This window comes from Physeter macrocephalus, chromosome 10 (genome assembly GCF_002837175.3).
Source record: "Physeter macrocephalus isolate SW-GA chromosome 10, ASM283717v5, whole genome shotgun sequence".
In the NCBI taxonomy this organism is placed as follows: domain Eukaryota; kingdom Metazoa; phylum Chordata; class Mammalia; order Artiodactyla; family Physeteridae; genus Physeter; species Physeter macrocephalus.
Genome location: NC_041223.1, coordinates 66,650,817 through 66,678,752, shown reverse-complemented (window position 1 = coordinate 66,678,752; position 27,936 = coordinate 66,650,817). Strand labels below are relative to the sequence as shown.

Below are 27,936 nucleotides of genomic sequence, written 5' to 3'. Positions count from 1 at the left end.
CCATCCCCCGGCCTGAGAGACCCAGAGTCCCCCAGTCAGCTGCTACTTTAATCCTGTCCTTTCTGGGCGGGGAATAGAGCTCTCAGGTGACCTACTCGCAGAGGCAGGGCCAAGTCCAAAGCTGAACCCCAGGAGCTGTGCAAACAAAGAAAAGAAAGGGAAATCTCTTCCAGCAGCCTCAGGAGTAGCAGATTAAATCTCAACAATCACCTTGATGTACCCTGCATCTGTGGAATAACTAAGGAGACAAGAAATCATCCCAAAATTGAGGCAGTGGACTTTGGCAGCAACTATGGACTTGGGGTTTGCATTCTGGATCTAATTTGTTTCTCGGTTTATGTTTATTTTTGTTTAGTATTTACAGCTTATTATCACTGGTAGATTTGTTTATTGATTTCGTTGCTCTCTTCCTTTTTTCTATATATATATATATTTTTTTTTTTTCCTTTTTCTCTTTCTGTGACTGTGTATGTGTATGCGTCTTTGTGTGATTTCGACTGTATACATTTGCTTTTACCATTTGTCCTGGGGTTCTGTCTGTCCATTTTTTTGTTATCATTGGTGGATTTGTTTTTTGGTTTGGTTGTTCTCTTCTTTCTTTCTTTTTTTTATTACTTTTTTATTTTTTTTATTTTTAATAATTTTCTTTACTATTTTATTATTTTCTTCCTTTCTTCCTTCCTCCCTCCCTCCCTCCTTCCCTCCCTCCCTCCAACCCTTCCTTTCTTTCTTTCTTTTTCTTCCTTTTCTTCAGAGCTGAGGGGCTGAAAACGTCTGGTCAGTTTTCAGGCCTGAGTCTCTGACGTGGGAGAGCCGAGTTCAGGACACTGGTCCACCAGAGACCTCCTGGCCCCATGTAATATCAAACAGTGAAAGCTCTCACAGAGATCTCCATCTCACCGCTAAGACCCAGTTCCACTCAACAACCAGCAAGCTGCAGTGCTGGACACCCTATGCCAAACAACTAGCAAGACAGGAACACAACCACAAGCATTAGCAGAGAGGCTGCCTAAAATCATAATAAGTTCACAGACACCCCAAAACACACCACCAGACATGGCCCTGCCCACCAGAAAGACAAGATACAATCTCATCCACCAGGACCCACGCACCAGTCCCCTCCACCAGGAAGCCTACACAACCCACTGAACCAACCTTAGTCATGGCGGGCAGACACCAAAAACAACGGGAACTACGAACGTGCAGCCTTTGAAAAGGAGAACACAAACACAGTAAGTTAAGCAAGATGACAAGACAGAGAAATAGACAGCAGATGAAGAAGCAACGTAAAACCCCACCAAACCAAACAAATGAAGAGGAAATAGGCAGCCTACCTGAAAAATAATGCAGAGTAGAGATAGTAAAGATGGTCCAAAATCTTGGAAATAGAATGGAGAACATACAAGAAATTTTTAACAAGGATCTAAAAGAATTAAAGACCAAACAAACAGTGATGAACAACACAATAAAAGAAATTTAAAATTCTCTAGAAGGAATCGATAACAGAATAACTGAGGGAAAAGAACGGATAAGGGACCTGGAAGATAAAATAGTGGAAATAACTACCAGAGAACAGAATAAAGAAAACAGAATGAAAAGAATTGAGGAAAGTTTCAGAAACCTCTGGGACAACATTAAACACACCAACATTCGAATTATAGGGGTCCCAGAAGAAGAAGAGAAAAAAAAAAGAAACTGAGAAAATATTTGAAGAGATTATAGTTGAAAATTTCCCTAACATGGGAAAAGGAATAGTAAATGAAGTCCAGGAAGCACAGAGTCCCATATCGGATAAATCCAAGGAGAAACACGACAAGACACATATTAATCAAACTATCAAAAATTAAATACAAAAGAAAAATATTAAAGCTAGCAAGGGAAAAGCAACAAATAACACACAAGGGAATCCCCATAAGGTTAACAGCTGATCTTTCAGCAGAAGCTCTGCAAGCCAGAAAGAAGTGGCAGGACATATTTAAAGTGATGAAAAAGAAGAACCTACAACCAAGATTACTCTTCCAGCAAGGAGCTCATTCAGATTCAACAGAAATTAAAACCTTTACAGACAGGCAAAGGCTAAGAGAATTCAGTACCACCAATCCAGCTTTACAACAAATGCTAAAGGAACTTCTTTAGGCAGGAAACACAAGAGAAGGAAAAGACCTACAATAACAAAAACAACACAATTAAGAAAATGGTAATAGGAACATACATATCTATAACTACTTTAAATTTAAATGAATTAAGTGCTCCAACCTAAAGACATAGACTGGCTGAATGGATACATAAACAAAACCCATATATATGCTGTCTACAACAGACCCACTTCAGACATAGGGACACATACAGACTGAAAGTGAGGGGATGGAAAAAGATACTCCATGCAAATGTTAATCAAAATAAAGCTGGTGTAGCAATTCTCATACCAGACAAAATAGACTTTAAAATAAAGACTACTACAAGAGACAAAGAAGGACACTACACAATGATCAAGGGATCAATCCAAGAAAATATAACAATTGTAAATACGCACCCAACATAGGAGCACCTCAATACATAAGGCAAATGCTAACAACCATAAAAGGGGATATCGAGCATAACACAATAATGGGGGACTTTAACACCCCACTTCCACCAATGGACAGATCATCCAAAATGAAAATAAATAAGGAAACACAAGCTTTAAATGACACATTAAACAAGAAGAACTTAATTGATATTTATAGGATGTCCCATCCAAAAACAACATACACTTTCCTCGCAAGTGCTCATGGAATATTCTCCAGGATAGATCATACACTGGGTCACAAATCAAGGCTTGGTAAATTTAAAATAACTGAAATCATATCAAGTATCTTTTCCGAACACAACGCTATGGGACTAGATATCAATTAGGAAAAGGAGAAATCACAACTGACACTGCAGAAATACAAAGGAGTATAAGAGACTACTACAAACAACTATATGCCAGTAAAATGTACAACCACGAAGAAATGGATAAATTCTCAGAAAAGCACAATTTTCCAAGACTGAACAAGGAAGAAATAGAAAATATAAACAGACCAATCACAAGCAAAGAGGAAGTAAAACAATACCTAGCAACAAATGACAATGAAAACACGATGACACAAAATCTATGGGATGCAGCAAAAGCAGTTCTAAGAGGGAAGTTTCTAGCAATACAATCCTACCTCAAGAAATAAGAAACATCTCAAATAAACAACCTAAACTTACACCTAAATTAGAGAAAGAAGAAAAAACCAAACCCAAAGTTAGCAGAAGGAAAGAAATCATGAAGATCAGATCAGAAATAAATGAAAAAGAAATGAGGAAACGATAGCAAAGATCAATAAAACACAAAGAAAGAAAACTACAGGCCAGTATCACTGATGAACATAGATGCAAAAATCCTCAATGAAATACTAGCAAACAGAATCCAACAGCACATTAAAGGGATTACACACCATGAACAAGTGGGGTTTAATCCCAGGAATACAAGGATTCTTCAATATATGCAAATCAATCAATATGATACACCATATTAACAAATTGAAGGAGAAAAACCATATGATCATCTCAATAGATGCAGAAAAAGTTTTTGACAACATTCAACAGCCATTTATGATCAAAACCCTAGGAAAGTAGGCATAGAGAGAATTACCTCAACATTATAAAGGCCATATATGACAAACCCACAGCCAGCATCATTCTCAAAGGTGAAAAACTGAAACCATTTCCACTAAGATCAGGAAGAAGACAAGGTTGCCCACTCTCACCACTATTATTCAACATAGTTTTGGAAGTTTCAGCCACAGCAATCAGAGAAGAAAAAGAAATAAAAGGAATCCAAATCGGAAAAGAAGAAGTAAAGCTGTCGCTGTCTGCAGATGACATGCTACCAGAAAACTAAAGGCCTCAGATCCTAAAGATGCTACAAGAAAACTACGAGAGCTAATCAATGAATTTGGTAAAGTAGCAGGATACAAAATGAATGCACAGAAATCTCTTGCATTCCTATACACCAGTGCTGAAAAATCTGAAAGAGAAATTAAGGAAACACTCCCATTTACCACTGCAACAAAAAAAATAAAATACCTAGGAATAAACCTAGCAAAGGAGACAAAAGACCCGTATGCAGAAAACTATAAGACACTGATGAAAGAAATTAAAGATGATACAAACAGTTGGAGAGACATACCATATTCTTGGATTGGAAGAATCAACATTGTGAAAATGACTCTGCTACCCAAAGCAATCTACAGATTCAATGCAATCCCTATCAAACTACAAATGACATTTTTCACACAACTAGAACAAAAAATTTCACAATTTGTATGGGAACACAAAAGACCCCGAATAGCCAAAGCAATTTGAGAAGGAAAAATGGGGCTGGAGGAATCATGCTCTGTGACTTCAGACTATATTACACAGCTACAGTAATCAAGACAGTACGGTGCTGGCACAAAAACAGAAATATAGATCAATGGAACAGGATAGAAAGACCAGAGATTAACCCATGCACATATGGTCACCTTATGTTTGATAAAGGAGGCAAGAATATACAATGGAGAAAAAGCCTCTTCAATAAGTGGTGCTGGGAAAACTGGACAGCTACATGTAAAAGAATGAAATTAGAACACTCCTTAACACCATACACGAAAATAAACTCAAAATTGATCAAAGACTTAAATGTAAGGCCAGACACTATAAAACTCTTAGAGGAAAACATAGGCAGAACACTCTATGACAGAGTATGTCATAATAAAAATACTATTAGAAACTGAAAAAAAAAATTGAGATGTGCCTTAAAGAATGAAGGAGAAGGAAAACCACAATTGGAAGCCAAGATTAGAAGTATAAGCCAGTCATCATCAGAAAATCTACAAACAATAAATGCTGGAGAGGGTGTGGAGAAAAGGGAACACTCTTGCACTGTTGGTGGGAATGTAAATTGATACAGCCACTATGGAGAACAATATGGAGGTTCCTTAGAAAACTAAGGGTTCTGATGGACCTAGTGGCAGGACAGGAATAAATACACAGATGTAGAGAATGGACTTGAGGACACGGGGAGGGGGAAGGGTAAGCTGTGACGAAGTGAGACAGCGGCATGGGCATATATACACTACCAAATGTGAAATAGATAGCTAGTGGGAATCAGCCCCATCGCACAGGGATATCCGCTCTGTGCTTTGTGACCACCTAGAGGAGTGGGATAGGGAGGGTGGGAGAGAGACGCAAGAGGGAGGGGATATGGGGATATATGTATATGTATAGCTGATTCACTCTGTTATATAGCGGAAACTAACACACCATTGTAAAGCAATTATACCCCAATAAAGTTGTTAAAAAAAATAAAAAGAAATAAAAATACTATTAGAAACTGAAAAAAAAAATTAGACGTGCCTAAAAGAATGAAGGAGAAGGAAAACCATAATTGTAAACATGATTAGAAGTATAAGCCAGTCATCCTCAGAAAATCTGCAAACAACAAATGCTGGAGAGGGTGTGGAGAAAAGGGAACACTCTTGCACTGTTGGTGGGAATGTAAATTGATGCAGCCACTATGGAGAACAGTATGGAGGCTCCTTAAGAAACTAAAAATAGAACTACCATATGCCCCAGCAATCCCACTGCTGGGCATATACCCAGAGAAACCATAATTCAAAAAGACAGATGCACCCGTGTTCACTGCAGCACTATTTACAATAGCCAGGTCATGGAAGCAACCTAAATGCCCATTGACAGACAAATGGATAAGGAAGATGTGGTACATATATACAATGGAATATTACTCAGCCATCAAAAGGAACGAAATTGGGTCATTTGTAGAGACGTGGATAGATCTACAGACTGTCATACAGAGTGAAGCAAGTCAGAAAGAGAAAACCAAACATTGTATATTAACTCATACATGTGGAATCTAGAAAACCAGTACAGATGAACTGGTTTGCAAGGCAGAAATAGAGACAGAGATGTAGAGAACAAACGTATGGACACAAGGGGCGAAAGTGGTGGGGGGTGGTGGAGGTGGAATGAATTGGGAGATTGGGATTGACATATATATGCTACTATGTATAAAATAGATAACCAATAAGAACCTACTGTATAAAAAAATAAAATAAAATTCAAATTAAAAAAAGAAAAGTATAAGCCAGAAAGCAAAACTTACCTAGGAAAATATCAGGGAATCATTTCATAGAAGAGAAACACACCATCAGAAATATTTACAAAAACAAAAGTACATAAAAGAAAGAAATTGACTCGCACTAAAAAGTTATTAGAAAATCATAAAAAGACATTCAAATAATCATTACAAATATCACAGAGATAAAGGGGTCACACGAAAGGAGAACAGTCATGAATATAAATCTCTTAGAGGTTTTGGGAAAGACACTATTGAATAAAGTCAAATAGACGGCATGAAAAGCAAAAGAGACCCTCGAAGAACGAATGGACGACGCTGAACCGAGGAATTTTTATAGGAAGTCTGCACGAATAAAGAGCGAATAAGAGAAACGCACAACAGATGCTGTTTCCAAATCCTTCTAAAAGGGGATATAGAACGTGAAGATGCAGGTAAGAACACAGAAGAGACAAAACCTGATGAAATAACTGACTAGAATTTCTCAGAACTTACCATTCAGATCAGATGTTGAAGACTCATGGACTGGGCGCAGTGGTGGCGGAGGAGTCCTGTCCCGCGGCGCCTGGCTTCCTCGCCGTGGGCCACACGGCGGGGTCCTCATCCGAGCAGGAAAAGCCGAGGCTCAGCACATGCTGACGAGCACGTGGACTGACAGGAACCTCAGCCGCTTCCCAGCCCCTGACTGCCAGACCACCCATTCCAGCCGGGAGGTGCTGCAGAGCTGCTCCCTTTGCCACCAACCCGACATCCTGCCAGCCGGCCTGGCAGACGTGGCTCCCGTGGTCACTGCGAGCACAGGCTGATGTCCATGGCCGCCAGGGTCTCTCGGAGCACCTGGAGGAGCTGCTGCCCCAGACCCCGCGAGTGCTGCTGGGGGGGCTCGTCCAACCTGCCCTGAGTAGCCTAGGAGGGGGCCGTGGTGGGAACGCAGGGCCGCCACTCCAGGAGCAACGAGCCCCAGCTCCTGCGGACCCTAATGGAGGCCTGCGGGCCGGGGGAGGAGGTGCCCCAGGGCCCCGTGGACGTCCACACCCGCCTCAGGAGCAGCGGCGTGGCCTCTGTGTGCGCCTCCTGAGGCCTTGGCCGAAGGTGCCATCGAGCTGGGCATGCCCAGTGGCCTGGCCCACCGCCTTGCTGCCTAGACCCTGGGGGACAGCCAAGATGCTTCCGCAGAAGGGGCAGCACCCGGCTCAGCTGCGGATCCATGAGCGCACGCTGTGCGCCACCGCCATCCGCGGGCTCGACGTGCCGGAGCACGGTGGGGCGAGCAGCCGGAAGAAGGGCGCAGGCGCTGGGCGTGAGCCACGGCCCCCAAGTACCGCCCCTTCCCCTCCTCCCTCCCTGGCACCTTCCGGAGGACTCAGGTTTCCTGCAACCTGCAGGCCGGTGGAGGAGCTGCTTGAGGTCTGGGAGGATGGGTGGAGGACGGGTCCTGGCCAGCGGGGAACACAGCTGGATGTGAGCCCCCTCCACAGACTCTAAGCTCCTGGTAAATGGCAGGTGGAGCTGGTCCTGATGACCCTTCCCTTGGTGAAGAGTCCTGGCGGGTCCCCTCGCCTGGCATCTGCTTGACTGCAGGATTTGGTTCTTTAGCATGCCCATGAAGGGACAAACAGACCAGGAAAGCCAGGAACTTGGGGCCCTAAGCAGGAACTTGGTGGGGGGGGGGGCAGGCTGCCTGCAGCCCAGGGCTCACGAGGGCCTCCGTATCCTACGCAAGACCGAGTGCTGGAGCCCCTTCCTTCCACCCACCAGCTGTGAGGCTCGAGGCAGAGCGATCTCCCTTCTGTCAAAGGGCTAACGCACCTGTGAAGCAGCCTCCCACCCACTCCCTGCGCACCTGCAGCTCTGTGCTGCCCTCCCTGGTGGTCTGCCCACTACCCACCCACCCAGCCCTGAGCACCCGCCCCCATGCCAGCCTTCATCGACCGGCTGGCCCTCAGCCAGCCACTGTTTGTCTGACCCTGGCCCTTGTTAGAAGGGTCATCCCAAGTCCATTTCTGCACCTGCTTTTTTTACGTTTGAAATGGCAATAAAGATGCTGTCCTATTAAAAAAAAAATTTAAAAATAAAAACAAAGATTCTAGGTATAGACTTACACAAGAGACATACTTAAAGGGGCAAAAACCGCCAGTCAAATACTAATCAAAAGAAAGTTGATATAATAATATAATATTAGAAAAAAATAAAATGCAAAGTGAACAATCATTGAAAGAAATAAGAAGGCTATCATTTTGATCAAAGGAACAATTCAGAAGAATATAAAGCGATTAATTAGATATGCGTCATCAATATGACTTTAAAACTTATAAGATAAAAGATAGTAATACAAGAAGAAATCAGCCAATCTACTCTCATAAGGAAAGGTTTCACACACTTCTCTCAGAAACCAAGTGAACGAATGGAACACCTCCTAAAAATAGGATACTGAAGAGTTGAACAACAAAGCAATAGCATTACAGAATTCTGCACTCAACAAAAAGAAAGAGCATGCTATTTTCAAGTACCTGTAGAGCATACAAAAAAATTGATGATATTTTGCCTTAATGTACAGTTCAACAAATACAAACAACAAAAACAACTAACGGGACACATTCTCTGACCATAATAGAAGACAATGGAAATTGACAACAAAAATATGGCCAAGAAACAAACAAATCACAGTTCCCTAATTAGGTAATTTTGAAGATTAAATCACAACAGAAATAACAGAAAAGTGACAAAAATTGCACTAGATATGAAAAAACTTGTACAGTCCAATTCAAACAACTCACAGAGGGAAATGTATAGTCTTCTTTCACTTCCTCAACACCTCCATTTACTATAGACCATTATTTATCCAAGCCTCAAGTTGCTTATCACAAAATTATGTTAAGACTGCCTCCATGGGCACTTGTCTAGATATTAAGCCTTCAGTCATTGTGAATGCATTTTGGATAGACTTCATGCATTTAAACAGTACTGTGTTTCCCAGGAGACTGTCAACTGTGCATGTATTTAGGTGCCTTGAAGCCCCCCTCAATCAGCCCTTTTGGGGCTTCAGAGAAAAGAAACTGTAGCCACCTTATCACCCTGTATTAATTTTCTAGGACTGCTGTAACAAATGACCGCATACTGGATGGCTTAAAGCAATAGAAGATAATTGTCCATCATTCTGGATGTTCAAAGTCTGAAATCAAGGTTTTAAGAGGTCTCTTTCCCTCTGAAGACTCTAGAGGAGAATCCTCTCTAGCCCTTCCTGCTTCTGGTGTCTCTAGGCATCCATGGCTTACGGCTCCATCACTCCAGTCGGCATCCATCTTCACATGACCCTCTCTCTGTGTGTCTCATATATGGACATTTGTCATTAGATTTAGGGCCCACCCATATAGTCCAGGATGAGCTCATCTCCAGATCCTTAATTACATTTGCTAAGACTCTTTTTTCCAATAAGGTAATGTATGTAGGTGCCAGGAGTCAGGACATGAGAATATATTTTTGAGGGTCACTATTCAACCCACTACACACCCTTATATGACTCTCATTATCAACACCTTCCTTTTATTCTTTAATTTTTGAGTTCCAACCACAATCATTTTTGTTGAATTATGGAAAAAAGAACCAAAATTGACTGAATTCCAGCATACGAAGGTAAATTGTGAAAATGTCACTCCTTGCATCCAGCCAACTACCTTAACAGAGTGTCGGTCTAGTTCAGTCACACAGTGCACAGTTCTTTAATTATTGTACAATTTCTGGCCCATCTGATTCAGAAATACTCTCTGATTTCTTGCAAAAGAACCAAAGTGGTAAATTTAGCCCATGAACCGTGAACCAAATGAGAGTTGTCATTTAGTTGAGTCATTAGAAGGTGCAGTGTCATATATTTTCACCAGACTACCGTTGAATTTTCAGGGAAAGCTTGAAAATTAGCTTCAACTCAATTCTCATTTTCAAAAGAAAAGTATTTCTAGTCATTTCTCCCAACATTGCCCTCATGCAAAAATCAGGGAAGATTAGCTAAGAATGTTAATCTGTTCCTCGAAGATGTACTTGAAAAAAACAGCATTTATATTCTTTTTTGGTAGAGTCACTTACTCCCTGGTTTCTTTCCCTTTAGCAACCATTTATCCCTTTCTCTGGCTCATTCCTGGTTAAACCATTCTCTCCCATGGTGACGTATAGGTAATAGAGATCCTTTTGCTGCAAAACCTCAGGGTGGCCACTCTGAGGCGCCCTAGCTTGCATACAAGGGTGTTATATTATTTAAAGATATATAAATATCCCCTTCAGCGAGGAGCTACAAATTCAACCCAGACTCCGACACTACAGGATTTGATAACACAAAGGAAAGATTCTGAGAAATGGGAAAGTCAGATAGTTAGAGCATAAACACCACCCCCAAGAAAACTCCTTTAAAGAAGACCCCCTCTCATTTCCTTTCGTGCTCACACATTCACTAGATTATGTAAGCCAACCCCTTATTTCTTTTTCTCCCTTAATTTTGGCATTAAATGTTTTAATTTCATATTTAAAGTTTCTATAAAATCACCACTCTGAGTATGATGAACAATGTGATATTTACAAGCACCGCTCCCTCTTTTTAGCCCATCCCTTTCAAGTAGTCACTCTGAAGTGGGTATCTTGAACCAAATAAACAGGGGTGAGTGTTCCAAAATGAAATATATGTTGTTCCCGTCCAATCTTTTAATAATATTCAATATCTATCAATTATCTCTGTATCTATTTTTCTATCTTTCTGGCCACTTAAAATTTGAACTTTTTCTCTTTGTAGCAATAGAGGTATCACATTGAAATTACATTAAAGAAGAATTTATTTATTCTGCAAACATCTTTATTGTCCCTTTTCAGTTCTATGGAAGTAAAACGATGTAAACAGGGACATTCTGGAGAAGAGAGCATATCAAGTTGCTCCTTTCCTTGGAAAAAGCATAGGATCAACTATGGGAAGTGGATAAAAGAAGACAAATCCCTTTTAGTCTATATCATTTTTGTATGTGCACATTTATCTTGGATGCCTCTGAGAGTATGGTGAAGACCAGTTGCCTTTGAGGCTCAATACTTCAGAATACTTCTAAGGGAATATGGCCAAACAGGACAAGAGTTTTCTTCCACTCCCCAAGAAGACTTACCATAAAAGAGAGAAAAGTCTGTCCTGGTCCTCCTGATGCAATTCTAGGGTACAGGCTTTTGTAAGTGAGAACTCCTTGTTATAAAGACTGGATCACTTTGGAACTTCTCCCAACCAAGCCATCCTATATGAGCCTTAGGGTAAATGACACTGTGTATATGTGGTGTAAATAGCAGGGGAGGCCAGGTTCACCTTGTGTGACAGAACTGTGTGTCACACTAAGAAGAGAGGTCATCTCCCACAGTGAATCCCAAGAAACAACTCTCACATCACTTTTCCAAATAGGGTTTCTTCTAACATCACAACATTTTTTTTCCATTTTGTGTGTATGTGTATGTGTGTCTGTGTGTACCATGAAACTAAAGAATTGTATATTCCATACTTTGAATTAATTAATAAGCAAGCACAAGGAAATGATACTTGTCTGTAGAGGGTGCATGCTGGAAAGTTGTAGAGGAAAAATTTGAGTATTTAGAATGAAGCCAAATGATGGAGGACCTTGAAAAGAGAAGAGAAAGGCTCAGGTTGGTAAAGTAGGCAACTGAAGGCAGCAGAAATTGTTAAGGTGTATAAGATACGGTTAAAGTCTGTTTAGGGAAGATTCGTTTGGTGGTGATGCTAAGATTCTTTGAAAGGAAAAAAAGTTAATTTCTGTACATTTTAATGTCCTCGCCTGTAAAAAAATGGTGAATAATAATAATACCTCCTATTTCACGAACTTTGGGTGAGGAGTAAGTGAATTAATACATTTAGAACACAAATATGCAGAGTCCTCAATAACATTATCATCACCGTATGCAACCACCATCTCCACCATCCTCACCACATCATTTTCTTCTCTTTCCAAAAGAATCACATGCAAAAAGAAAAAAATCCCTATAAATGTAGAGATAATCCAGGCTTATGAGTCTTAAAAAGTTTCACAGATGATGAGGCCAATTCCTGCATCCAGTGAGGAGCAGGACGTGTTGGATAGACGACACAGTGATGCAAACTGTAATTTGGCACACACAAAAACTTGTCATATTTGTCTTTCACATAGACTTATATGTAAATATAAGCATTAAAATACAATATGAAGTTAAATTATTTTTTTAATATTATGAGGCATCTTATCCATACTGCTTTTCTCGCACCATGTCTTGTAGAAACTTTACTTTTTCCTATAAAATGTAGACTTTTTGAAAAATATAATTAAAGTTACTGTTAATTAATACTTCACTATTTAAATTTTATTTTTATGACATTTAGAGTTTTCTTTCTAATTTTACAAGTAACACATGTTCATTGCAGACAACTAGAAATACATAAAAGCATAAAGTAAAAATTAATCACCCATAATCCCCAGCCCCAGAGACAACCCTCATTGCTATTGATGGTTAATACATCACTTTAATACCTATTTCCTCCTATTCTTTTTAAATTCAAATTACATACTTTATCTGTTAACTGAGAATACAAAATAATATTGAAATAGATAGAACACCTCATGAGTATCTGTGTGTGTGTGTGTGTGTGTGTGTGTGTGTGTGTGTATGTGTGTACCATACTCACCCTTGATTTCTTGAATTAGAATACAAATTTACTTTGCCATAAAATAGATCAAATGTTAAAAAAATTATATAAGAAAGATTTTATCATATATCACTTTTCTTTATAGCTAGAGTTTTGGAGATGTTTATCCCTCTAAATATCTATGTACTTGCAGTAATAAAATGACTCTCCTTCAAAGGTATCCAAATTCTTTACACAAAATTAAATTCATAATTCCACTTTTATAACTAGTGTTAAATTAACAGAAATTAAAATACATGATCACATTTCCAGATTCTTTTTTTCTATTAACTGCACAGCATACATATAACAGAAAACTGCATTATCAAGGGCACAGAAATTAACCCCACCAGCCAATACCATACTTCAGTCAAGCTCAACCGACCTTATTACCTAGATTTAGCTGTGTACCCTCAGGCATATTATGAACCACATGAGCAGATGACTGAATGAGAAAAAAATATCTCCATTAAGAAAAAAATTGAGATTTTGGATTCGGCTGCCTGTCCATTAGTGACATAAAGTGCTGACAAGCAGAACAAACAGTGAGCAATGAAATGTCAGGGCCTCTAGTGAAATGAAGTTTCATAACTTCACTAGGGTTGATGGATGGGTAATAATGACATTTTCAAGTGTAGGAATATACTCTATTAGGAACATCATAGAATTATTCTGCACAAAGTAGTTGTTACAGCTTGGTTGCTCGGGGAAGATGACTCCATAGAGTAAGAAAACAGTCATGTGCTTATAAATGTTTAATCAGGTTAATATTCTGTTGCTCTTCACCGTGCCAGAGAACATCACTTATTTGGAGTGTAATAGTTTAGAATAGAATTCTCTTAGACAGTCAAAGGACGGTAGAGAATTCTACAACATCAAATACTCAAATATTTGACATTAACAACGTTGTAAATCTGACATGAACAATTTATCAATTTACTGGGAAACTCTGCAAAAATGCATTACCGAGGATGTTATCTGAATCGTAAATAATCTTTTAGGTCTTTGCAAAATGCAACTTACCATATTCTTTATAGATTAAATCACAAATACAACTTTCAACCAGTCAATTGCAAAGGAACTGTGTGTCACTAATTTATGTCTTATCCTTAGACAAGCTGGTTGCAGTAACATGAGGAATAAAATTGGATGATTTTTGTAGCTACGTGTTCACATTTATACCATTTGGTCTTTAAGGATAAACAAGGGAATATTGTTTTTTTAAAAAAGGAAGACTTGCTGGCATCAAAACTCACTTCAGGGCTCACAGAATCACAATTTTTTAAAACAACTTTTTCTAAAAAGCATAGAGTGCCTATGTTTGAATGGTACTCGGCTACTCAGATGTCCCTGAGATTATGATTTCCAGGATCCATAAAGACACTTCAGCCCCACCTGAATAATAAAAATCAACTGATAAGGAATTTTCATTACAGTCCTAAATTTTACAATTTAAGTGATGATTTTACTCTAAAACTTTCAGCAGATGATACTATGCAAGTCATGTATTATAGAAAACCAAACAACTCAGTAAAGTTTTAGTGCCACAAAATAACATTTTCTAATTTATAAGCTTTTATTTTCTAAATAATTTATTTAATTATAAAATTAAAATAATTTTGTTTTAAATGTTTGTCTAAAGTGAGATTGTTCAGGGAACATATGTATATGTATAACTGATTCACTTTGTTGTAAAGGAGAAACTAACACACTATTGTAAAACAGTTATACTCCAATAAAGATGTTAAAAAAAATAAATAAATAAAGTGAGATTGTTCAACCACTTCACTTAGTTTATTTTTCAGCTAAAAAAAGAATGAACTTCAAAGTTGAAGAATTGAACTAGCCTAGGGCAGAAACAATAGAAAGAAAGAAAGAGAGAGAAAGAGGGAGGGAGGGAGGATATTGTGAACAAAGAATCATGAGGTCAGAGAAAGATTTATCTGAAGTCTTTCTGTAATCACACATCCAGAAATGAGGATATGACGACTGAAACAAAGATATTTTCCAAATATTTAACATGTGCCATGTACTGTACTAAATAGATACTCATATAATCTTCACAATAATTCCAGGAGGTGGATACTACTGTTATCTCCATTTCATTAAAAAAAGAAGAAAGAAAGAGAGCGAGGGAGGGAGGAGCGAAAGAAGGAAAGAAAGGAAGGAAATTCAAGAACTACAAAATTCTTTTCTTTCCATCTCTTTTTCTTCTTTTGTCCTGCCACCTGCCTTCCTTCCTTCTTCATTTTTTCTTTCATTCCTTCCTATTATGGGTACAGTGTTCATTAGATAATGCCCCTGATGACCTCGCCACCTTGTAATAAGCGGGGGAAAAACTGTCAATGGTACCTTCGAGTTTTACTTGCACTATTCTATTTTGTATTTATGAAAGGCAGCTTCATAATTAAAGTCCAGGATTTTCTGCAATTTAAATTCATATTATATATTGATCCAGAGATGCTGTCTGACTCTGGAATGTATTTTTCTACATTACTGAACATGCCAACAATGCAGCATTTCTCAGCCTGAACTGTATCCTCAGGAGGAATTCAGGGCTGGAATTGCTTGGAGTATTACAGGCAAAGCGTTCACTGAGAGGGAAATGGAGCAAAAACAGTTCCATTGCCTAAATAAATTAATTGATTTAAGACATAAGAAGGAAAAAAGGGAAAATTTTGTTGACTACCCACTATTTAACTCTATCTTGAAGAGTAAGTTTAAGGTGGCAAGTGTCTGAGCGTTTCCATCAGAGGTGTCCTTGTTCATACCTCTACACAGAACAATTAGCGTGAACGGCTCTGAGGTACACAGCCCTGCTCAGGCAACCACATATTTTACAACATTTATTGCTGAAACTTCAAACTCTATTTCCTTAGCAGGATCCCTGGAATAACTTCTTAGTGTTAGCTGTACAGGCATTTCTATCAAAATAGCAATTGGGTCTAGAGTTAGTTTTTGATACGACATGAAAATCACAGGCATCCCTTGGGGAAATATATCTTCTAAAACTCTACGGGTATTGACCACATGTCTGCAGATGTCTTTTATCACTATTAGTTGCTTTTATATGTCAACTCTGAAATACCTTCTAACACATTGAGCTATTCAGGTTGAAATTGCAGGGAATTGCATGGTACTGGTGAAAATCTCTCGCTTGTGAAAGGCTGGATGCAAAAATACAATGTTCCAGAACTGTTTTATATACGTCTGTGTACCTATGTACATGTTACTTTAATATTCCTCATTCAAGCATTTCATTCACTATGACAATAAATTATCATGTTAATCACTTTTTCTATATGTAAACGGGATACATGAAGATGACAGATGCAGACACAATTCTGTATTTATCAAAATAAACCCTCATATCAGTCTAAACACTAAGTTATATTTAAAGAAAGAAAATTCAAATTGGCTCAACATGAAAATGGAAAATAACAGATTACATAATTTAACAAGTCCAGGAGTGAGTATCTGGCTTCAGGCTTAGGTGTTCATTGATATCTCTCTCTCAATTCTCTTTTTGGAATCTCTCCCAAGACTCACAGAATTTTATTTATTTAATGTTTTAGAGTCAGTCAGCTATGATTATTTATTTTTATAGATGCTAAGATTTTCATGTTTTCTCACGTGAAACGTTCCTCTAGGTCAAAAGTAGAGAGTATATAAAGTTTACTCAGGGAACTATCACTTGCATCTGTGTTCTCCTGTCATCTCCTTTCATCACCATCCTAGTGTCATCCATTTCCTTCAGGCTTTTAAATTTATTTTCCTAAAACTATAACGTTGATTTTGTGATTTTTTTTCAGTTGCTCTATTTCAAATGTTATTATTTCCTATTATTTCTCTTTTTTTGGTATTTTTTCTCTTATTTACTATTGATCATTTTAATTAGTGGTTTACTTATTTTGATTATTTTTCAAAAACTCAGCTTTTTAATTTATGTAAGTAGTTTTGTTATTTCTATGCTTTCAACCTCTTCAATCTCACATTTTAAATCCTGACTCTGCTTACTTTGTTTTTTCCTAACTTTTTGAATTATATGTTTAATCTGTTTATTTCAGTCTTTTATCTTTATTAATATAATTACTTAAACCTATACATTTTCCTATGAACATTGTTCTAGCTGTTCCATGAACTCTTATATATAAATGAGTGCATGACAATTATTTTCTAGCAATTTTGGAAGTTTGCTTTGTATTTTTCCTTGACCCAAGCAATGTTTAATAAACATTAGTTTTTTTAATTGTCAGATGAAAATATCTTTTTTATGTTATTGTTATTAATTTCTAGTTTTAATTGCCATCAGAGTATTATTTGTATGATTTCTATACTGTAGACCTTATTGAACTATTCTTTTTGCCATGACGTAGATGTAGGTACACAGAATATTAAACAGGATTGACTTTCACAAATATTTCATGAGAACCTGAAAGAAGATGTGTGTGTGTGTGTGTGTGTGTGTGTGTGTGTGTGTGTATATACCTTGCTTTCACCAGTAGTAGTAGTACATATATGTTCATAAAAATCTTTCTCACTCATTATAATATTTTGATCTTCCATATGCCCCTTTACTTTTATACACTTGTTTTATCTTAGACTGAGAGGGGTATTTCAAAATTCTTAGTTTGTTTCCATTTTTCCTTGCCTCTCCTTTGGTTTCATTATTATTAAGGTGCCACTATGTTATTTGGTGCATAGATAAGTCTTACATCTTCATTTTGAAATGAAGTTTTGTTCACATTATAAATAATCTTTTTTTTTTTTTTTTTTATTGCTCCTGGTGCTGAATTTTGCTATGTCAGATGAAGATCACAAGCCCTGGTTTCATTTTGTTTCACTATCAGGTGACTTTGACTCATCTCTTCATTTTTAGCCCGTTGAAATCACTGTTAGATGTATTTACAGTATAAAGCATACAGCTGGGTTTTGCTTTTTGACCCAGTCTGAAATCCTTCTCTTAGCAGGTGTGTTAAGTCAATTATATTTATTTATATGATGCATGCTTGGTCTCAAGTTTTTTGTTTTGTTCTTTCGTGGATTATTTACTTTGGTTCTCTCACTATAGGCTTGTTTTCTCTGCTTCCTTTTTTTTTGGTAAATGTCTTTAGTTTTCTTTGAATTTCTTCTGGTTTTAAGAACGTTAATATTTTCATTTCATTAGTGTGACCTTCACACTAATGTCATTACACAGAGCTTGTAGACCTCTTTACTTAGGCTTCTCCTTCTTTTCTCAACTTTAAACTCTTTAATTTCCATCTTTTATCTCAGAAACAATCAAATATAGCTAATTCTGCTTTCCACTTCTTCTCTCTCTTCTCCTCCTATATTTTTTAGTTGCAATATTTCTCTTAGATTATACAACAAATAACATATAACTCTCCCATCCTTATACCCGCATTTATTTTAGTCTTAATTCTCAATTAAACATTATCTAATGCTTATCACCAGCTCTTTTGCTGAAGTTGCCTCAACCATGTCTTGGTTGAATGAAGCTCATTCTCTACTGTCCTGCTGTCCCTTTTTCACATTTTGCTTTGCATTTGGGGGTGGGGGATGGAAGCGCTGTATTATTATTATTATTATTTCTTTTTACTTTCCAGTAGTCACTGCTCTGTTCCACTGGGTCTCAAATGCGTTCCTGATACTTCCACTCAAAATTGGGTCTTTCCTTCAGGGGTAAATTCAAATGAATATTATCTATGTTCTACCAGCACTCAGATTCTGCTGCAAGCTCTGGGGCAGTCCCTAAGGAGGAAGATTATTTTAAAAGACCATCTTTTTAGTCTCCTAAATTTCAGGCTGCTCTAACCTACAAAACTCCCAACTTTAATATGAAAGAAATCTGTTATAAAGACTTCCTTTTACCGTAAATAATTTGACAAAAATTTAATTAAAACAAGAAGAAAAATGGAAAGCACTAAAACTACAATCACATTCAAAACTGTATAAATATGGTTATTTTATAACATAAAATTTGATACTTTCAACAATAATTTATCCAATAAATAATCCAATGTACTCTGTTTCTGGCACCATCTGCTTACCTCAGGGAGGAAAGTTCACATTTTCTTGTGTTTAAATGCATAGTACACTGATTTAAAATGTGTGTCACATAAACAACGCTGGTACATCCCAACTTAAATTTACAGATGATTTACCCCCAAGTGTTTCTTAAATAAGTGTGAAGGGGGAAAAGCCAGAACTCAATAAAAATAACCTCAGTGCTTCTTAATAGAGACATGAGTCAGAATAATTTCAGTTCCTTAAGTTTTCAAGTTTTAGCTTAATTTTCTATTACACTCATTATTCTTTTAAATATTAAAATTCTTAAAAACACTTTAAAAATCTCATATCCCCTAGGCATCTCCAGATTTGAAAGGAAATAGCAAAAATAATTCTGAAATCAGTGACATTTAATGAAATTCATTGTGACTCCTTTGGAATAAAGAAAACTCATTTTTGTTAATGTTGGCAGGTAGAAACCACTCCTTCCCTTTTACAATTTACACTTCATTCTCTAACATGGATATTAAGGAGGTATGTATGTGTAGAGAGTGTGTTTTCCTTTTGTTTGGAAGCTTGAAGTGAGGAGAAAACAGTCCTCTATGACCTGTGATGGGCATCCACTTGTCTAAGATTATTTGGGGATTGAAAAAGGTAAATGAATAAACATGTGCATTATGTAGGTAAGTACAAAGATGTCTTATGTACTTATTAATAAATAATGAGACATATAAGTATCACTGGAAGAGAAATGTTTTTGAAAGTCTTTCATATTATCTTTGAAAAATAGTATTATAAGTTGAAGTAAATATGAATATTTTTCTTTAGTATAATCCTTCCTAAAATTATAGTTATTGTTTGAAAAATAGTCTTTCATAACTAGCACAGGTAATAGGGTAAATTATACCAATGGACCACAAAATAAGACCACTTTAGTTTTATCACATGACAATGACTATTACTTGAAACATGTCACTTTCATTTCATATTCAGGGATGATTTTCCAAGGTCAGAAAATTATATAAGGAAAATAATTGCAAAGGTCTTTAGCATTTTCTCCCCCTCTATACCTAATAAATGAAACAAACAAAATATAAATACAAGTAAAATGGTTAAATATGCAGACGTCTAATTTTTATTTTAATATTGTAAAAGTAATTGTCAGGATATTAAACACTGATAACTCATTTAGTGACCCGGGTAGAGTAGCTAATGTACAGGAAGAAGAATCATTTTCCCCCTATTCTTCTGAGTTTTTAGCTGAGAACACCATAGTTAAAGATATTAACAAGAGAAAAACAAACAGAAGTTTATTAACAAATATCCTTATGTGTACATGGGTAATAGGGAAAAATGAGTATGTCCTTAAGGTGGCTTAGAATTTAGAATTAAGTACCAGCTTAAGAGGAAAAGTAGGGGTTGGGGTAAGCATTTTAAGAGAGTCAGTGATTTTTAGGGAAGATGAATGGGCCCTTAGACTAGGTGGAAGGTAAGACAGTTTGTGACAAAGTTTGTCTGGGTGTGGTGTCAACTTCTAGTTTCCTCTCCTATGATCAGACTCTGTTGATGCAACTCCCAAGGAGAGGAATTATGACTCAGTTCCTTTTGGAAGAACTGACTTCAGGCCAATAAGGAGAGTTCAGAGAAAACTTCTCCCTGCATTTACTGTTTTGCAAGTGTCTATAGCTCCAAATAATCAATAAGTTAAAATATTGTGGGGTAGCATATTCTGCTACTCTTCACAATCTAAGGACATGTTCCATGTAGGAGCATGATTCATCAATCAAAAGGTTTCCTCTGATCCCAGATCAGCTCCTGCCTTGCTGCATGACCATAGGCCAGCCACCAAGTCCTCCATGTGTCAATTTCATCATCTCTGTTTTTGTGACAATAATGAATATTCTGCATGTCGTGGTAAAATTTAAATGGAATGGCAGCTCTGAAAAGTAATTTGAAAATTCAAAAGCCCTGCACACATGCTCAGTCACGTACGTGGAGTCCTTGGTTTTCTTTTGCAGTAGGAATTAATGGATAACACAATCCAGCCCCAGGACCTCTTGTGACATTTGTTCTTTAAGTTTTTATATACAAAGGGATGCTTGGAATAACATTCATATAATATTAATGATAATTATCTCTGGATGGTGGGTTTGTGGACTTTTTTCTGCTTTCCTTTACATTTTCCTATACAGTTGAGTAGTTTTATATGAAGTATAAATTATTTTACAAATATATATTTTTTTAGGCAAAATTTAAGGGCAAATAAAACACAAACAGAAAATTTCCAACATATTGCTATATCTAAGATACATTTTAATCACCATAAAATATTCCTACATAGCAAAAATTTTAAGGGTATACAAATGATCATAGAAGTTATAAAATGGTTGCTTTTCTAGTAATCAAATAAATGCACGTCTTTTTTTAAAACGTTTGTTATTGTAAAACTGCTGAGAACCAAAGTCAAAATGAAGATCTTCAGGCAGTGGAGGTGGGGTGAGGGAGCATATTACCTGCAAATTAGCAACAATAGGAGTAACAGCTGACTTCTCAACATAAACAAGAAAAGCCATAAATTAACAAGCTGATTCTAAAACTCATATGAAATACACAGAGACAACAATTACCAAGGCAATCTTAAAGAAAAAGAACAAAACTTGAAGATTTATGCTCCCAGGTATTAAGAATAATTACCAGGATATATTAACTAGGACAGTATAGTACTAGTGTAAGGTGAGAAAAATAGGCTAATGAAAGAGATAAAACAGAAAAAGGTCCATGTAAACAACCACCTTAGTTTCTTTTTGTTGGTTTGTTTGTTTTGTACCAAGTGAGGCTGTGATGCAGTAGGGAAAGGATGGAACTTTCTATAAATGATGGAGGACCAACATTAAAAATTTAATCACCACAATATCCTCCTACGCATAAAAAATAAATAAATCTTAAGCTACTCCACACAATACATGAAAATAAATTACATATGGATTACATCTAATGTGAACAGTATTACAATCAACATTTTTGGAAATAAACACAAAGAATAACTTCATGTACTAGAAGTAAGTTAAGATTTCTTAAGAAGGACCAAAAATAAAAATAAAAAAGCAAGCCATAAAAAGGGACAGACATTTGCAATGTATGTAACTGACACAATCTGTATCTAGAGTATGCAAAAGATTCCTATAAACCAATTTAAAAAGACAGGCAATCCAGTAGAAAAATGTGTTTGAACAGATGCTTCATACGAAAGAATATCCAAATGTCCAATAAACACATTGAAAAGAAGCTCACCTTCATTAGTTACAGGATATCCACGTTAAAACCACAATGAGATGCCGCATCACACGCACGCCAGAATGTCTATAATGAAAGCAGCAGACAATACTAAGTGTTGACAAGGATATGAAATGTGGAATTCTCATACAGTGCTTGTAGGACTTTGCGAAACTGTTAGGCTTTATTTAGTTTATCTGAACATACATGTACCCTATCACCCAGCAATCCTACTCTAAAATATATACTAGCAGAAATGTATACATATGTTCATAAAATGACATATATATGAGAATACTCACAGCATCACAATTCTTTACAGACAAAATCTAGAAACAACACAAATGTCCAGTAATAGTAGATAAATTGTATTTTTTCATGCAAAGCAATTCTCTATTGCTACATGTAACAACATAGATGAATTTCATAAATATAACTGTAGGTGAAAGAAGCCAGATGCAAACAAGAGCACACTGTATGATTTCATTTCATATGACTTTAGGTTCAACAGCAATAGAAACTAATGGTGCTATAAGTCAGAATAACCATTAGTTTTCAGGGGAGTGACTAGGAAATGGCAGGAAAGGACATCTGGGATGCTAGTAATTTTCTAATTCTTGATCTGCATAGTGGTTACACAGGTGTATTCACTTTACAAAACCCATGGAGTTATAAGCATAACATATTTAAATTTAAAAAAGGAAAAGCATTCAATGTGATACAGTTTTCCAGCTATCATCTTTTTTTTTTTTTCAGGACAATATCTGTAGTCAGAAATGAGGCAGGAAATATTTTATGATTCACTTAATGGAATAGATATTGATGTCAATTTTCTGGAAACAATTGGATAATATCTAGATAAAGCTTTAAAAAGGATACCCTTTTATCAAATAACACAATTTCCAGGACTTTCACCTATGGAACTAATCAGAGATATAAAAATAACCTTATGTGAAAGAATATTTCACACAGTAATATTTCTATGTCTAGACATTAGAAACAAATTAATTATTTAGGGATTAAATGCATATATCATGATATGAATTTTGATGAAGTACTCAAAGCCATTTAAATTCATACATTCAGACAGCATTTTCTGACCAGTACAATCTTAAAATTAAAATACTAAATGATAAGCTGGTTACAAAGCAGTATACAAAGTGATTAAAATTATACTTAATATAAGAATGTATTTTTATATATGAAGCTAAACACAGTTTTCTCTGAGTAAGGAATTGATTTCCTGTATTACTTTTTTCATATATTCTTATATTTTCCAGTTCTAAAATAAGCATATATTACTTTTATAATGGAATTCATCAGGTATATATTTTTTTAAGCAATCTAATAATACAAAAGTCTAAAGCAGGCATTTACAAATATATACAACAACACTTTAGCATCATTTATTTTTTCCACTTTAACTGAATGTATGCCTTCAGATTTTCAATCTGTTTCATACTATTGTATCATAAAATTTACTAAGCTTTTCTTTATACTGTTTGTTATTCAAATTGTTTCCAATTTATTTTGCAAATTCAGATAATACTACAACGAACATCTTCTAGATATAACTTTTGCTACTGTTAAATTAGTTCCTTACTATAAGATCCACAGTGTGAGAATCCTAAGTCAAAAAGTATAAATGAAATATCCAGCAAAATTTAATTTGCTAAACAATATTTAACTTACTACTTTGAAAGTATTCAAGTCTCTCTTAGACATACAGGGGAAATGAATATCTGAGTGTGAGATAAGATCCACAGTGTGAGAATCCTAAGTCAAAAAGTATAAATGAAATATCCAGCAAAATTTAATTTGCTAAACGATATTTAACTTATTACTTTGAAAGTATTCAAGTCTCTCTTAGGCATACAGGGGAAATGAATATCTGAGTGTTAATAAAGTTGAAAGGTTATCAGTGAGGGCTATGATCAAATCTAACCATGAAAAGGTAAAATATAGTTGGTGGAAGAGAATCCCATGTTTGAAAGGAAAAAAATGCAAACATTTAGTGTGTGCCATCTGATTAAAGCCCATCATCACAGCCACGTTGCCCATTGCTAGATCAAGCCCTAAATAACTATTGTTCTACCTCTTTGGATTACACACGTTTATTAGTTATTTGTCTCCAGTTGTTGGCTGAGACTTAATTCAGGTCAACACTCAAGATGTTGTGTACAGAAAGCTATTATCTTTAAATCTTGGTAGGATGTGTCTGCCTTTTGTAGCTCCAAATTGCCCTGCCTTTATTGTCACCATGTATCACGTTTGTATCAAATTTCCCATCTACTATTTTCACTGCCTCATCTATATCATTATGTATCTCCCAGCTTCAAGCCCCAGTTGAGCTCTTTCCTTAGATTAGTTTTCCCCAAGTGTATTACCTTGTGTTTTCCAGGCTGTGTCTAATTTGGTTATGTTCTTCTATACCTCACACTTGCTGATCGCTCAATAAGTGTAACGTAATTGTTTGAAATCTACTGCTATACTTTGTTTTGGAATAGTTCCCTGAACTCTAAATACCTGAGCATGAAAATAATTAAGGTGAAGTATTGAATACAATTGATTTTTTTTGTACAAAATATTCAATATGCTCCTTAGATTAAGGGCACTAAAAAGGCTTCCTCTGGATATTAAAACCCATTCTGTTGTTAATGCATATTCTGTAAATCCTACTGTTTACACATTTATTTTCATTGACAATAGTACAAATTTATTCTACTTACTATCCAGAACTCTTTTAAATTACAACTAAGTTACCAGTGTATTGCAAAGTGAGTTCTGATGAACACAAGAGTGAGGAATTGGGAGGAAAAATAATATTTAACCATATCACTGCAGAGGAAATTGGTATTTACAGGGTCTACTAATGTAGCTGTCAAGGAGACAAATGTAACTCAACCAATTTGATCGAGTTATGTTCCTGGACCAATTTATCTATATTGCAGAGGGATGAGCAAGTCAATTTTTGATACTGAAAAAAGCAGGTAGAATGTCTGTCAATTCTAAAACAATAACATGACATTCTATATCAACTTGTGATAAGTACAAATGGCATATTTTTTATAACATATCATTTTATCCAGTCTTAATAAAGTATCTGTTCTTTAGAGATATAGTCTTGGTTTGAGACCAATCAAATATTTTAATAGTAAAGATAAAATGAGACACTGTAATAAAAGTAATGAACATTGATGAGGACCCTCTCCTTCCAGAAATGTTCATGGCCTCCGTATCCATGATAAATATGTCTTACGTTGTCTCACATTTCCCACACCCAAAAAAAACTCCTACAAGAGAAAAAGGAAAAAGCAATTATTAGGAAAGGAGATCCTTGAGCATAAAGAGAATTCTCATAGAGAACCTAACCCTCTGCTCAAGCTATTTAATCTACATCTGTATATTTCAAGTTACAGATGAGATGGGAGAACTGAGCAATTCCTGTATGTTTTCTTTACCATTTGTTCTTCTTACGTACAGATTAGAGGCAAAAAAATAATAATTCTTAAACTAAAATGTACCTGTGGTTTTTATTTCTACAACACTATAGCATTTGTTACAAGATAGATAATGTTTCCATATAAAGAAGTTTAACTGCTCAAATGGAAAGAAAAACATATAATAATAAAATGGTTTCACCCAGTCTGTCATTCCATAGCAAGGAATATTAGAGAAAAAAATATTTCAACATTCACTTTCAACAGAATTAATTTCAAAAAGCTATGCTATAATTTTCTAATTTGAGTTAAAAAAATCAAATCATCAGAATTAATTTAACTGGTTTCTCTATTTAGAGCATCTGAAGCCACAAAATTGCTGTTGTATTTAGCTAGATTTCTTCTGCTCCTGAGGGAGACCATATATTCACAATTATGGCCTTACTTTTCATACATGTATAAGAAAACTTGGAATTGAAAACGGACAAAATTAATTTGGACGAAGTAATTTGATCTAAATGAAAGGTCACGCTTCACAGAGTGAAATATACCACATTTTCTGCAGCTGCACATTTTTGATTGCCATTTTGGGCATGGCCCTAAAGTAACTACTAACTTCTTTTTATATATATATATAAATTAATTTATTTAATTTTGGCTGCGTTGGGTCATTGTTCCTGCGCAAGGGCTTTCTCTAGTTGCGGCGAACAGGGGTTACCCTTTCTTGCGGTGCCAGGCTTCTCATTGTGGTGGCTTCTCTTTGTTGCAGAGCACCCGTTCTAGGTGCACAGGCTTCAGTAGTTGTGGCACGCGGGCTCAGTAGTTGTGGCTCGTGGGCTCTAGAGCTAACTTTTGAAGTAGTATTGCTGATACTTCATATGATTTTTGTATTCTGAGGAGTCTGTGCTCAGTGATATAAATATACACTTGCTGGAAGGCTCCTCAGCATCTACTTCACACATATCTTCAACCAGCGATTGTTTTACAGCTGACCCCCCGGCAGGCTTGTTGCATCTCCCCAGCAAGGCATAGGTCATAATATTATTGGTCAGCATGTCAAGTGGCTGGCAGGGACAGCAGTGTCTAATGCTTCTCTCATCATCACCTGACATTAGCGTTGACTCTCTTTAACCACTTGTGTTCAAGGGTCACTCATTTTATCAGTGCATACCTTACAGTGTTGTCCTTGAAGAGAAAAGTTAGATATATTACATTAGGAAAGTATTGGACAGAAACAGGCTAATGCTGATTGTCTTTCGTTAAAGTAAGTACTCTGTTCTTTGCACATATGTTGCACATACTAATAGACGAGACCATGGCAGAAAATGAAAATATAAAATACCATACCAGTTTTGATATACTTCTATAACTCTATTAATAAATTTAAAAACATGATTTGAGACTTTATTCCTTTGATTTTAATGTTTTTGGATTTTAACCCAAAAGACTTTAATTTCTGAATTTTATTTTCTTCCTGGAATCAATTTGAGGACATTACATTTGAATTTGAAGCAATCTACTTTGTTAGCGTTTTATTACTGAAGAGTCTTTATGCATTTGGAGTATCTTAATGTTGTCATTTAACTTCACTTTAGTATCTCTGAGAGGTTCTATGAGATAACATGACTGGATACAACTTGTGATGAAACATATAATTGGGAATGGCTTTTCAGCCTTGGGTACTTTAATTAACACTATATTTTTGACCCATAGTGGGGCCTCCTAAGGCCAAAATCTATACAGCCTCAAAAATAATGAACAAGAAATAGTTGGTATTAGGGAAGCACTTTGTGAAAGTGGGAAAAACGTTTGCCCCGTACTTTGTTGATTTTCTCCTCTTCAGGAGGAGGACACACAACTGTCATTGTCCTCAGCTTAGTGGTGAAGTCCAAGTTGATAAGAGAATACAAAGCTGGGAATGTTTGAAAATACTTATTCCTCTCTCCTAATAATTCCTTCTGTGGATAGGGATATCCATTGTCACAACATCCCTGGTCTCTCCCTACCCCTTCTCCTCACTGACATTTAGTGAGTGCTGTGTACCAGGAAATTTTCTAAGTGCTTTACATGAATTAACCCATGTGAACCCTATGAGGTACATAGATGTCAACAATGGTTTGTGTCAATAATATAGAACCTTATTACTTCTATACTATAGTGAGACAATGAGATACAAGGAGGTTAAATAATTTGTCCAAGGCCACTAGTGACTGTTATATTGCCAAATCAAAACTCTAATTCTCAGTGTCCATTACAATCAGTGTTTCAAGAGCTTTCAAAACCAGTTGAACGCTTTCTTCTTCTGGAACCTTTCTTCCCCCTTGGTTTCTGTTACACACCCAACTTCTGATTGCCCTATTTTCCCAGTGGCCAGTCCCTCT

General features: G+C 36.4%; 1 pseudogene; it reads left to right on the top strand.

Annotated features, from left to right (window-relative positions):
* Window positions 1-6,453: 6,453 nt before the first annotated feature.
* LOC102986961 (pyrroline-5-carboxylate reductase 3-like) lies at window positions 6,454-7,630 on the top strand (annotated as a pseudogene).
* Window positions 7,631-27,936: the final 20,306 nt, after the last annotated feature.